This window comes from Rattus norvegicus, chromosome 14, assembly GCF_021556685.1.
Source record: "Rattus norvegicus strain SHRSP/BbbUtx chromosome 14, alternate assembly SHRSP_T2T, whole genome shotgun sequence".
Lineage (NCBI taxonomy): Eukaryota > Metazoa > Chordata > Mammalia > Rodentia > Muridae > Rattus > Rattus norvegicus.
Window position 1 is genome coordinate 28,138,205 of NC_141547.1, and position 14,496 is coordinate 28,152,700.

A 14,496-nucleotide genomic window follows, 5' to 3' on the forward strand; every position below is an offset into this window, starting at 1 on the left:
GGAAAGCTGTTACTACAAAACTTCTCCTTCCTTTCTTTTTATGCAACCCTTCCCCCACCTCTTACCCTTCTATTCTAAGATGGTTCCCCCTGTATCCTCCCACCTTGGTGCATCAAGTCTCTGTAGGATTAAGTACATCCACTCCCACTGAGGCTGGACCACGCATCCCTGTTGGGGAATGGGTATCACAGTCAAGCTACAGCTTTAGGGGTAGAAATCTTGTCTTCCATACTCACTCTTTATTACTGATAAATAGTGCTCAAAGCATTAACTATGGAGGACAAGGATATTCTTCACCAGATTTAGAGATGATTAAATACTAACACAGTCTAATAGATGGAGAAAGAGAGGCGGCAATAAAGAAAGGGGGAGTAAGAGAGAAAGCTTTCACAGGCCGAGTTCCAGCCTTTCATTGATATAAATGCTTGGTTTTAAGCTCTGTGTTTTGAGAGTACCAGAGCATGTACACTAGATCTTGATTACAAGCGTGTCATTTACATTGTAGCTATTAAAAATCGATGACATCTATAAAGCATTCAGTATACCTTTACTTCAGATTGAATTTTGCCGTGGATGGAGATGGACGGTGATTGGTTGCTGGATTTGCTTTTCTCAAGCATGCCGCTCTCATTTGTAAAACTTAACTCAGTTGGTGCTTATTTTCTTTGTCTTCACATCCTTTTATTTCATAGCATTACATCTTGGTATGTTTGCGCTATGCTTTTTTTTAATGGAGGAAGAAAAGATTGCCCAATCAGATATATGTACACATAAACTCTCTGGAGTGTAAGGGGCTGCTTACAAACATTTACCTCCCAAATATTCAAGCATGGTTACAAATTAATGTAACTTAGCATAGGTTTGAATGTGATATTTTTTGTACTTAGGTTTTTTTTTTTGTGTGTGTAAAACCAATCAGGTCCCTTGAAATTTCCTACGAGCTTGGGTTTTGTAACTCATTTTATGAGATGCTTTTAAGTTTATCCCTTTACTTCATATCGTAAAGACACTGCCACATTATAAGAGTCTTATGTAGATTTTGAGAATCACCCTATCTACCCTTTCCTCAGGCTGTTCTCCTTCTGTAATTGCCAAAGTGGTCTGCGGGCTAGAAGAACAGACAAATGTTGAGATGTGGACAGAACTAATTAGCTTTAGAACCCTAGTAAACCTCCTTATGTGAGAGCCATAATTGTAAATACAGCCTGCTTCAAACCACTCCATTCGAGAGAAGTCATAACGAGGACCATCTGCCAAAGTGGAGGGAGAAGGCTGCTTGGAGCAGTTGGTTTGTAGGACGAGCCTCTCATCGTGTCACTGTGTTCTAGCTCTTTGTTCCAAGAAAGTACATTTGATTTGACAATAAGCTCTTATGTTTCCTTTTAAATATTGTTTACCTGGGAGTTAAACATCAAATAAACAACAGGCATTGATGTTACAATATCTCCAGCTGATTTCCTTTGTGTTTTCCTTTCATCTAGGGGAGGATTATGCCCTATTGTTCCTATTTACATTCAAATCACTTGCATATGTTGTAATTAAAATCTTTGAAGTTTACTGATTTCCAATATGTACAGAGGACAGTATCACTTTTAATCTACATAAGCTATACAAATAGACAATATGAACATAAAATTCTTAAGCTTTGTTGGGATATATTAAAATAACTAGAGATGTCTTTCTGCTATTAAAGGCTTTCTTGTTCTGGTATTGAGGCTGGGAATATGAATGGCACCAATATTGAAATCCTTGATATGCCGTTCAATTTGGGTAGTTGTCTGTTTGAATGCATTGCTTTGGAAAAAATTACGATTTAATTATAAATCAAAGTATGAGGTATAATTCATGGATCTGTTTGGTTCCTAAGCAAATAGAGTGATTGCTGACAGAATAGGTTATATAATGTTGACCAAAGTGGTAAGGAAGGACATTTGGGAGCAGAGTGCCTGATGTTATTACTAAGAGAGTGCTAGGAATGAGTTAAAAGTAGATAAAAATATAAAGTAGGTGGGAATCGAGCCTTTCAAAATTCATAAATGTTGCTTTAGCACAGGGCCTGTTTTAGAGCACTGAAGTTAATAAAGGTAGAGAAAAGTATGCAATTGAGCAAGTGGGAACAAAAGTAAAATGATATTTTAGTTAAGTGAGAGATGAGTCCCTATGAGCTTAAAAGCAAATAGGTAAGTATTCTGAGTTTAGAGAAAAGACTATGTTTGAAGTGGTGATGAAATGGAATACTCCCATAGTAAAAATCATTAATTAGAAGAGAAAATTAATAAAAGTATTAAAACCTAAGAAATTAAATGTCATAATGTCATCCTGAGTGAGGTAACCCAAACACAACACACACACACACACACACACACACACACACACACACACACACAGAGTATACACTCACTGAGAAGTGGATATTAGCCCAAAAGCTTGAATTACCCAAGACACAACCCACAGACTACATGAAGCTCAAGAAGAAGGATGACCAAAGTTCAGATCCTTCAGTCCTTCTTAAAAGGGGGAATAAAAATAGGCATGGAAATAGATATGGAGACAAATTTAGAGCAGAGACTAAAGGAATGACCATTTAGAACCTGCCCCACCTGGGAAAGGTTTGAAGGAGCTGAAGGGGCTTGCAACCCCATAAGAACAACAACAATACCAACCAACCAGAGCTCCCAAGGACTAAACAACTCCCCAAAGACTACACATGGACAGACCCATGACTCTAGCTGCGTATGTAGTAGAGGATGGCCTTGTTGGACACCAATGGGAGGAGAAGCCCTTGTTCCTGCCAAGGCTGGATCCCCAAGTGTAAGGGAATATCAGGGTGGGAAGTGGGGTGGTTAGGGGGGAGGAATACCGTTATAGAAGAAGGGGAGGGGATGGGATAGGTGGCTTATAGACGGGAAACCAGGAAAGGGTATAACATATGAAATGTAAATAAAAATTATCTAATAAAAAGATGACAAGAAAGAAAGGAGTAGACAAAATTATCAGTGTAATCAACAAAATCTATCTTAAAAATAATGATTATTGCTCAACATCTGAAAATAGGAAATTTCTGTCCATTACCCCAACCCAGGGACAGGTTTCATGGTTAGTCGCAGGAATGTTCTATATTTATGGCCAGTAGCAGTGTGCACTTTGTGAGCTCTTAAGGTATGGCCAGTCCAAGTTAAAAATATTTAGGATTCTCATATTTCTATATTTAATCATTGAGAGTATTAATTTAAAAATCCACATAAAAGGAAAAAGTTACTTGTATAACTAAAAAAAGATTCAAAATTTTATACAGCCATATGAATCTGCATCTTCACTGAGATGATATATATAAATATATATATAAATGTAAATATATATAATATGAACATAATCAGAATTGATTATCAGTACATTACTCAGTCTTCCATTACTATAGCAAATATGGATAATTAATTTGTCCATTGAAAAATGTAGGTTTGAGTCCACATCTTTGATGTTCTCCTTTCCCCATTTTCAGGGTATACTGGATCTGTAACAGCACATCACACAATGACAATGTGTGACAGACCAAAGCTCCTTTCTCATTGCCAGGCAGCAAAAGTAAGAAGATAATGGAATCTTCCAATCCTTGTCAAGGGTATGTCTCCATTGATTTCGTGTCTTCACATTCTACCACTCTTCAACACTGGGAACAGAACTTTCAATAATTTTAAGGGTAGAGACCAGAACATGAGGAAGTAAAATTTTCAGTGGATATTAAGCAAAACCTAAGCATGTATCTTCTTTCAAACTTGATTCTTATTAACACACAATAAAATGTTTTAATACACATGTGTAGCTTGATAAAGTTTGAGAATTGAATAATCTGGAACCACAAGATAAACCCTTTATTGATAAGTGTTCATACAGGGCACTGAAGGTCGTGAGTGGAAGAAGAGAAAAGGGCAGAAGAAGCAACACCTTATGATGTGAATGTTCTCAAGTGCTCTGAGTATTTCCTAAACCTGTACCTTTGACCTGATTGCTGACACTTTACATAGTAAGTTAAATTTGCACTGAAGATGACATCACTCAAAAAAAGATAGTTTGAGCAACCTTCTTCTCTCTTCTCTGTCTGAAAGAATAGATTTCGACTTGACAGAGGGCTCATTATTATTTGGGAGATTGGGAAAAACAATTGGTTCCTGATTCTGAAATTGGTTAGTGTACAAAAGTAATCTATTCTAGTATTTGAACATATTGATGCAAGATAGAAATCCTCCATGATCCTCAATTCTATAGTTTTCAAAGGAATCCCACTGTTATTTAAAGACAATGGCACTTATTTGGATATTTTCCATCAGGCGTTGTGATATATGCTTTTTATATATTAGTTTATTTCATTTTCTCATCCTACCTGTGCTGTAAGCTCTACTCTATGAATCAGGGAAGTGTTCCAATAGGCAGATTTTTGTACTTACAAACTCATAAACACTTGGATGAATATCAACCTTCTACATAGTTCAAATTACAATTCCATTTATCACTTAATTTTTTTATTCCCACCATTTCCTAAAGAGTATACAAGGTAAATATTCTTATGTTAACAATTTTTTATATCTTGGTTTCAAATATAATTTCAGGAAGCATTGAAGGGGAAATGAATTAAAGAAGGGAAGGTTGTTATACTTCAAAACCACAAATTCAGTTTCTAATATCGAATGCTCTCAGATATGAGGTTTTGACTTTTATGTTGCTGTAAAGTGCTTTAAACTTGAGAAACAAGAATGGTTAAAAGGACTTTGTATTGATTCTTGCGAAAATGACCATCCTAATGATACTATCTTACCTCATTTTCTTCTTCAGGTACCATGATGAAATAAAGCTAAACAAACCTCCATGAAATTAAAAAGAGAAGATTCTGAATTAAAAACTAAAGAGCAGTTAATACAAAGTTCTTGAAACCTGGAAGAAATTTAGGGACAAAGCAAGTGGACAGTAATAAAGTAATAGAAAAAAGAAAAATGCACACTGGTGTTACAGAATTCTGAGATCCAAGGGCATGGTTACATATTTGTATATAGTCATTTTAGCTGCTAAAAATGAATCAAATATTTTATTTTTGAGAAGAAAAATAAACAAACAGTGCAAACAGATGATTTGGAAAAAAAACATGAATAAAAAGAAAACTAAATTCAAAAAAGAGAAAAGTTGAACTGCAGCAACAACAACAACAAAAAGAAAGTTACTTATTTCAGTAACACAAGCAGCATGATCTCCAAGAGATATCAAAACCAAATGTGCAGGCCAAATGTACAAAGGTACACAGATTAGCAAAATAGGGTATAAGCTATTTAAGCTATTGCAATTATACGTAGATAGAAATTGGAAAATTCTTTATATATTAAGAATTTATACATAATTGTTTGGTTTTTCTTCTTTTACCTTAAATTTATTTATTTATTTTGCACTCAGGATTTATTCCCCTCCTAGTCCACCTCCCTGAGGGTTGAATATCCCACACATCCTCCCAGCCACCCCCGCTGAACACCCCCCCCCGTCTCCAAAAGGATGTACCACCCCACCACCACCCCAGACCTCTAAACTTCCTAGAGCTTCCGGTCTCTTGAGGGTTAGATTCATCTTCACTGAACCCAGACCTGGGAGTCCTCTGCTCTATATGTGTTGGAGGCCTCATCTCAGCTGGTGTATGTTGCCTGGTTGGTGGTCCAGTGTCTAAGAGATCTCAGGAGTATAGGTTAATTGAAACTGCTGGTCCTCCTACAGGGTGACCTTCCTCCTTAACTTCCTCCAGCTTTTCCCTAGTTCAACCAGAGGTAATTAGCTTCTGTTCGTTGGTTCAGTGCACACATCTGCGTCTGACTCTTTCAGGTGCCTGTTGGGTCTTTTGGAGGGCAGTCATGCTAGGTCCCTTTTTGTGACTGCCCCACAGCTTCAGTAATGGTGTCATATCTTGGGGCCTCCCTTTGAGCTGTAACCCCTGAATATCACCTACCCTGGTACAACAAGTCATTTCCAGACCTGGTCCATCCTCTCCCACTGATGCCAGAAAAGGCAGCCCAATTCGGTGAACAGGATTCACAGGCAGGCAGCAGAGTTAGGGACAGCACATGCTTTAGTTGTTGGGCGACCGGCATGAAGATCAAGCTGAACACCTGCTACATATGTGTTGGGGGTGAGGGTTAAGTCCACCCCATGCATTATGGTCTTTGGTTGTTGGCTTTGTCTCTGGGAGCCCCCAAGTGTCCAGGTCAGTTCACTCTATTGGTCTTTCTGTGGAGTTCCTAGCACACCCTCAAGGTTCCATGAGTTCTTCCCCCAATTCTTCCACAAAACTCCCTGAGCTCTACCTAATATTTGGCTATCAGTCTGTGCATCTGTTTGAGTCAGCTGCTGAATGAGCCTCTCAAATGACAGTTATGCTAGACTCCTGCATGTAAGCATAACAAAAGATCATAAATATCAGGAATTGGTTCCTGCTTATCAAATGGGTCTCAAGTTGGGCCAGGCATTGGATGACCATTTCCTAAGTCTCTATTCCCTCTTTGTCTCTGCAGCTCTTGTAGGTAGGATGTATTTTGGGTGGATGGTTTTGTGGATGGGTTGGTGTCTCCACTGGGGGTCCTGCCTGGCTATAGAAGGTAGTCACTGCTGGATCCATATGCCCCACTGCTAGGATTCTCAGACATAGTTGCACCCCATAGACCCCATTAATTCTTCCCCATCCCAGGTTTCTGACACCTCCTAGAAATTCACACCCCATGCTTTGCCAGCTATTGATTTCCATTTCCTCCCCAAGCCTTCTCTCCACTGCTCTCCCCACACCTGATCTCTCCATCCCCTTCCTCTCCCCACCTCATTTCTCACCTAGATCCACCCTCTATCCACACTCTGTCAACCTCCACTGACTATTTTATTTCCACTTCTGAGTGAGATTCAAGTGTCCTTTCTTGGGGCCTCCTTGTTAATTAGCTTCTTCGATCTCTGACTTGTAGCATGGTCAATCTTTACTTTATGAGCCAATAAACACTTTTATGTTAGCACATACCATGCATATCTTTTGGGTCTGTGAGATATGTTCTAGTTCCATCCATTTGCCTGCAAATTTCATCATGTTCTTGTTTTTATACCATCAACAGGTCAAAAAAGCAGCCTACAGAATGAGAAAGGATCTTCACTAATCCTACGTCTGAAAGAGGAGTAATGTCCAAAATATATAATGAACTCAGGAACGTAGACACTAACTGACCAAATAACTGAGTCGAAAATGGGGTACAGAGTTAATCACAGAATTCTCAACAAAGGACTCTTTAATGGCCAAGAAACATATAAAGAAATGTTCAACAGTCTTAGTCATTAAGAAATGTAAATCAAAATGATTCTGGTATTCCACCTTTAAGCCATCAAAATTGCTAAGGTCAAAAAGTTCAAGCAATGTCACATGCCTGTGAGGATTTGAAGCAAGGAAAACATTACTCCATAGATGGTAGGAGTGCAAAATCATAAAGCCACTTTGGAAAATAATCTGGCTGTTTCTCAGAAAATTGGGAGTAGTTCTATATCAAAACTATATCACTCCTGTTATAATACGCAAAAGCTGTTACACCATATAATAAGGACACATGCTTCACTATGTTCTCAGCAGATTTATTTGTAATAGCCAGAAAATGGAAACAATCCAGATGCCCCTCAACTGAAGAATGAACAAAGGATAATGATTAATTTTTATTTTAAATTAAACAGACTGTCAATTTGATTACCATTTGTTCATATTCTACTGAGTGAGGTCCTTTAAAATTGCTAATCGATTTGGAGGTACGATTTTTGGGAATCATAGTGAAGGACCATGAAAATGAAATATTTGTGTACACTGTCATAATATTTTTTTTAAAAAAATACAGATTCAGGATTAATTGAGTCAGTTGGAAAATCATTATCATAATTTCTAACTACTGTATCATTGCTATAATACTGGTAATAGCTAGATAGATTTTACCCTGAAACAAATATGCTTGTTTTCTATAATGAATATGAAGTCATTTGGTAATTGTCTCCAGGATGTACAAGTTCATGGCAGTGAGGAGCATGTCTGGAATATATTACTCCCAGCTTTCTATGTATGCATACAAGGGTATCATACATTTAAGATATTTGGTAAGTACATTAAAATTCTTAAAAAAAACCATATTAATTACTATGCCCAGTATTGCAGTCTACCTTGGATTCATGCAATGACCCTTCTGAATATTTTGGCATTATAGCTGAGTAGCTTTTTTTTCAGTCTATTAATGTCTACTATTTACTACTGTAAGTTTTGAGGGCAAATTTCTAAATACCGCCATCTACCTTTCACTTTTTTTCTAATAGCGTTTGAATTATCTCCGTGTAATTCTGTCTTAATATATAGTTGAAATCAATAAATAGGTATTAATAGAATTTATTTTTGTAAATTTATTTTTAATCAACCTTACTTCAATCCTTAGACTATATATTCACCAGAATTACACATACCTGTATACAAAATCACACTCTCTTTGTCAAATGTTGGTTCACTTTTTTCTTCCTCTTTGCTAAGTTATTTGTAAGTTTGGTTTGTTAGTTTAGTAACAAGAAAGCTCAAATATATTTTTTAAACAACCATAGAAAAACTAAGACCCCCTGACATTTCAATAACTAGTAGTGCATATGAATGTCTGCATTCTTGTGCTACAATTGTATTGATCAGACGCTCAGGTTACTTTGTTGATGGTTACCATTCCATATTTAATCACCATCATGGAAAATCTGACTTTACAGTCTACTACAGTTAAAGATGTATATTGTGAAGAATAGAGAAAGATGGCACTCTTAGAAAATACTGTTTTTGGGCTGGAGAGATATTTTGGGAGTTTAGAACCGTGGTTTCTCATTTAGAGAATAGATTCTGTCTCAGCCAATCATGATGTCTCAGAATTGTTTATAATTTTAGTTCATGTGATGCCCACTTCTGGCCTCTGTGGGAGCTGCATGCCCATGATGTAGAGTCAATCAAGCAGGCAAATACTCAGTTAAATAAATGTGGAAAAATGCACATACTCATAAAATATTATAAAATAAGCATGTGTGTGTGTATTTGTGTGTTTGTGAGTGTGGTGTGCATGTGTGTGTGTGAGTGTGTGTGTATGTGTGTGTGTGTGTGTGTGCATGTCCATGTGTGAGCTGGTCAGCACATCTGGTCAAGTAAGAAAAGACTGGGCAATGGTATCATGTATCTTAGTTTCCCATCCTATTTTATTTTTTCTTCTGCCATGATCTCTCCTGGAATCTAGAGATGTTAATTGTGGAAACCAAAATGTTCTGGAGATACTCCCACGTCTCTCCCCTACAGAACTAGAGTTACGGGTGTTTGTGTGCATGCTTGGCCGGTTTTCTGGGTATTGGGAACTGAATTCTCATCCTTATGATGGTTCAGAAGAGTTCCTTAACTTCTTATCTATACCTCTGGCCGCAAGGAATTTTTTAAATTAATATTTGACAATGCTTAGCTTTGTTTATTTTACCCTGGTTTTAAGTTATTTTCTCTTTTGACAATGCTTAGATTTGTTTATTTTACCTTGGATGTAAGTTATTTTCTCCTTAAGTATCACTTAAAATATATTTATTTTGACTTGTTGGTATATAAAATTACCTAATTAATCTATATACTCTTGTTTGTGTTCAGAGAACAAATCATTAATAATATTAAGATTTAATTTTTTCTTAATACTATTGGACAAAAATTATACTTTTTTTATTAACTTGAGTATTTCTTATATACATTTCGAGTGTTATTCCCTTTCCCGGTTTCCGGGCAAACATCCCCCTCCCCCCTCCCCTTCCTTATGGGTGTTCCCCTCCCACCCTCCCCCCATTGCCGCCCTCCCCCCATAGACTAGTTCACTGGGGGTTCAGTCTTAGCAGGACCCAGGGCTTCCCCTTCCACTGGTGCTCTTACTAGGATATTCATTGCTACCTATGGGGTCAGAGTCCAGGGTCAGTCCATGTATAGTCTTTAGGTAGTGGCTTAGTCCCTGGAAGCTCTGGTTGCTTGGCATTGTTGTACATATGGGGTCTCGAGCCCCTTCAAGCTCTTCCAGTTCTTTCTCTGATTCCTTCAACTGGGGTCATATTCTCAGATCAGTGGTTTGCTGCTGGCATTCGCCTCTGTATTTGCTGTATTCTGGCTGTGTCTCTCAGGAGCGATCTACATCTGGCTCCTGTCGGTCTGCACTTCTTTGCTTCATCCATCTTGTCTAATTGGGTGGCTGTATATGTATGGGCCACATGTGGGGCAGGCTCTGAATGGGTGTTCCTTCAGTCTCTGTTTTAATCTTTGCCTCTCCCTTCCCTGCCAAGGGTATTCTTTTTCCTCATTTAAAGAAGGAGTGAAGCATTCACATTTTGATCATCCGTCTTGAGTTTCGTTTGTTCTAGGGATCTAGAGTAATTCAAGCATTTGGGCTAATAGCCACTTATCAATGAGTGCATACCATGTATGTCTTTCTGTGATTGGGTTAGCTCACTAGGATGATATTTTCCAGTTCCTACCATTTGCCTACGAATTTCATAAACTCGTTGTTTTTGATAGCTGAGTAATATTCCATTGTGTAGATGTACCACATTTTCTGTATCCATTCCTCTGTTGAAGGGCATCTGGGTTCTTTCCAGTTTCTGGCTATTATAAATAAGGCTGCAATGAACATAGTGGAGCACGTGTCTCTTTTATATGTTGAGGCATCTTTTGGGTATATGCCCAAGAGAGGTATAGCTGGATCCTCAGGCAGTTCAATGTCCAATTTTCTGAGGAACCACCAGACTGATTTCCAGAATGGTTGTACCTGTCTGCAATCCCACCAACAATGGAGGAGTGTTCCTCTTTCTCCACATCCTCGCCAGCATCTGCTGTCACCTGAGTTTTTGATCTTAGCCATTCTCACTGGTGTGAGGTGAAATCTCAGGGTTGTTTTGATTTGCATTTCCCTTATGACTAAAGATGTTGAACATTTCTTTAGGTGTTTCTCAGCCATTCGGCATTCCTCAGCTGTGAATTCTTTGTTTAGCTCTGAACCCCATTTTTAATAGGGTTATTTGTTTCCCTGCGGTCTAACTTCTTGAGTTCTTTGTATATTTTGGATATAAGGCCTCTATCTGTTGTAGGATTGGTAAAGATCTTTTCCCAATCTGTTGGTTGCCGTTTTGTCCTAACCACAGTGTCCTTTGCCTTACAGAAGCTTTGCAGTTATATGAGATCCCATTTGTCGATTCTTGATCTTAGAGCGTAAGCCATTGGTGTTTTGTTCAGGAAATTTTTTCCAGTGCCCATGTGTTCCAGATGCTTCCCTAGTTTTTCTTCTATTAGTTTGAGTGTGTCTGGTTTGGTGTGGATGTCCTTGATCCACTTGGACTTAAGCTTTGTACAGGGTGATAAGCATGGATCGATCTGCATTCTTCTACATGTTGCCCTCCAGTTGAACCAGCACCATTTGCTGAAAATGCTATCTTTTTTTCCATTGGATGGTTTTGGCTCCTTTGTCAAAAATCAAGTGACCATAGGTGTGTGGGTTCATTTCTGGGTCTCCAATTCTATTCCATTGGTCTATCTGTCTCTCTCTGTACCAATACCATGCAGTTTTTATCACTATTGCTCTGTAATACTGCTTGAGTTCAGGGATAGTGATTCCCCCTGAAGTCCTTTTATTGTTGAGGATAGCTTTAGCTATCCTGGGTTTTTTGTTATTCCAGATGAATTTGCAAATTGTTCTGTCTAAATCTTTGACGAATTGGATTGGTATTTTGATGGGGATTGAATTGAATCTGTAGATTGCTTTTGGTAAAATGGCCATTTTTACTATATTAATACTGCCAATCCATGAGCATGGGAGATCTTTCCATCTTCTGAGGTCTTCTTCAATTTCTTTCCTCAGTGTCTTGAAGTTCTTATTGTACAGATCTTTTACTTGCTTGGTTAAAGTCACACCAAGGTACTTTATATTATTTGGGTCTATTATGAAGGGTGTCGTTTCCCTAATTTCTTTCTCGGCTTTTTTCTCTTTTGTGTAGAGGAAGGCTACTGATTTATTTGAGTTAATTTTATACCCAGCCACTTTGCTGAAGTTGTTTTTCAGCTTTAGTAGTTCTCTGGTGGAACTTTTGGGATCACTTAAATATACTATCATATCATCTGCAAATAGTGATATTTTGACCTCTTCTTTTCCGATCTGTATCCCCTTGATCTCCTTTTGTTGTCTGATTGCTCTGGCTAGAACGTCAACAACTATATTGAATAAGTAGGGAGAGAGTGGGCAGCCTTGTCTAGTCCCTGATTTTAGTGGGATTGCTTCAAGTTTCTCTCCATTTAGTTTAATGTTAGCAACTGGTTTGCTGTATATGGCTTTTACTATGTTTAGGTATGGGCCTTGAATTCCTATTCTTTCCAGGACTTTCATCATGAAGGGGTGTTGAATTTTGTCAAATGTTTCCTCCGCATCTAATGAAATGATCATGTGGTTCTGTTCTTTCAGTTTGTTTATATAATGGATCACGTTGATGGTTTTCCGTATATTAAACCATCCCTGCATGCCTGGGATGAAGCCTACTTGATCATGGTGGATGATTGTTTTGATGTGCTCTTGGATTCGGTTTGCCAGAATTTTGTTGAGTATTTTTGCGTCGATATTCATAAGGGAAATTGGTATGAAGTTCTCTTTCTTGTTGTGTCTTTGTGTGGTTTAGGTATAAGAGTAATTGTGGCTTCGTAGAAGGTATTCGGTAGTGATCCATCAGTTTCAATTTTGTGGGATAGTTTGGATAATATTGGTATGAGGTCTTCTATGAAGGTCTGATAGAATTCTGCACCAAACCCGTCTGGACCTGGGCTCTTTTTGGTTGGGAGACCTTTAATGACTGCTTCTATTTCCTTAGGAGTTATGGGGTTGTTTAACTGGTTTATCTGTTCCTGATTTAACTTCGATACCTGGTATCTGTCTAGGAAATTGTGCATTTCCTGAAGATTTTCAAGGTTTGTTGAATATAGGTTTTTATAGTAAGATCTGATGATTTTTTGAATTTCTTCTGAATCTGTAGTTATGTCTCCCTTTTCATTTCTGATTTTGTTAATTTGGACGCACTCTCTGTGTCCTCTCGTTAGTCTGTCTAAGGGTTTATCTATCTTGTTCTTTTTCTCAAAGAACCAACTTTTGGTTCTGTTGATTCTTTCTATGGTCCTTTTTGTTTCTACTTGGTTGATTTCTGCTCTGAGTTTGATTATTTCCTGCCTTCTACTCCTCCTGGGTGTATTTGCTTCTTTTTGTTCTAGAGCTTTTAGGTGTGCTGTCAAGATACTGACATATGCTCTTTCCTGTTTCTTTCTGCAGGCACTCAGCGCTATGAGTTTTCCTCTTAGCACAGCTTTCATTGTGTCCCATAAGTTTGGGTATGTTGTACCTTCATTTTCATTAAATTCTAAAAAGTTTTTAATTTCTTTCTTTATTTCTTCCTTGACCAGGTTATCATTGAGTAGAGCATTGTTCAATTTCCACGTATATGTGGGCATTCTTCCCTTATTGTTATTGAAGACCAGTTTTAGGCCGTGGTGGTCCGATAGCACGCATGGGATTATTTCTATCTTTCTGTACCTGTTGACGCCCGTTTTTTGACCAATTATATGGTCAATTTTGGAGAAAGTACCATGAGGAGCTGAGAAGAAGGTATATCATTTTGCTTTAGGATAAAATGTTCTATAAATATCCGTTAAGTCCATTTGACTCATGACTTCTCTTAGTCTGTCGACATCAATGTTTAATTTCTGTTTCCTTGATCTGTCCATTGATGAGAGTGGGGTGTTGAAATCTCCCACTATTATTGTGTGAGGTGCAATGTGTGTTTTGAGCTTCAGTAAGGTTTCTTTTACGTATGTAGGTGCCCTTGTATTTGGGGCATAGATATTTAGGATTGAGAGCTCATCTTGGTGGATTTTTCCTTTGATGAATATGAAGTGTCCTTCCTTATCTTTTTTGATGACTTTTAGTTGAAAATTGTTTTTATTTGATATTAGAATGGCTACTCCAGCTTGCTTCTTCTGACCATTTGCTTGGAAAGTTGTTTTCCAGCCTTTCACTCTGAGGTAGTGTCTGTCTTTGTCTCTGAGGTGTGTTTCCTGTAGGCAGCAGAATGCAGGGTCCTCGTTGCATATCCAGTTTGTTAATCTATTTCTTTTTATTGGGGAGTTGAGGCCATTGATGTTGAGAGATATTAAGGAATAGTGATTATTGCTTCCCGTTATATTCATATTTGGATGTGAGGTTATGTTTTTGTGCTTTCACTCTCTTTGTTTTGTTGCCAAGACGATTAGTTTCTTCCTTCTTCTAGGGTATAGCTTGCCTCCTTATGTTGGGCTTTACCATTTATTATCCTTTGTAGTGCTGGATTTGTAGAAAGATATTGTGTAAATTTGGTTTTGTCATGGAATATCTTGGTTTCTCCATCTATGTTAATTGA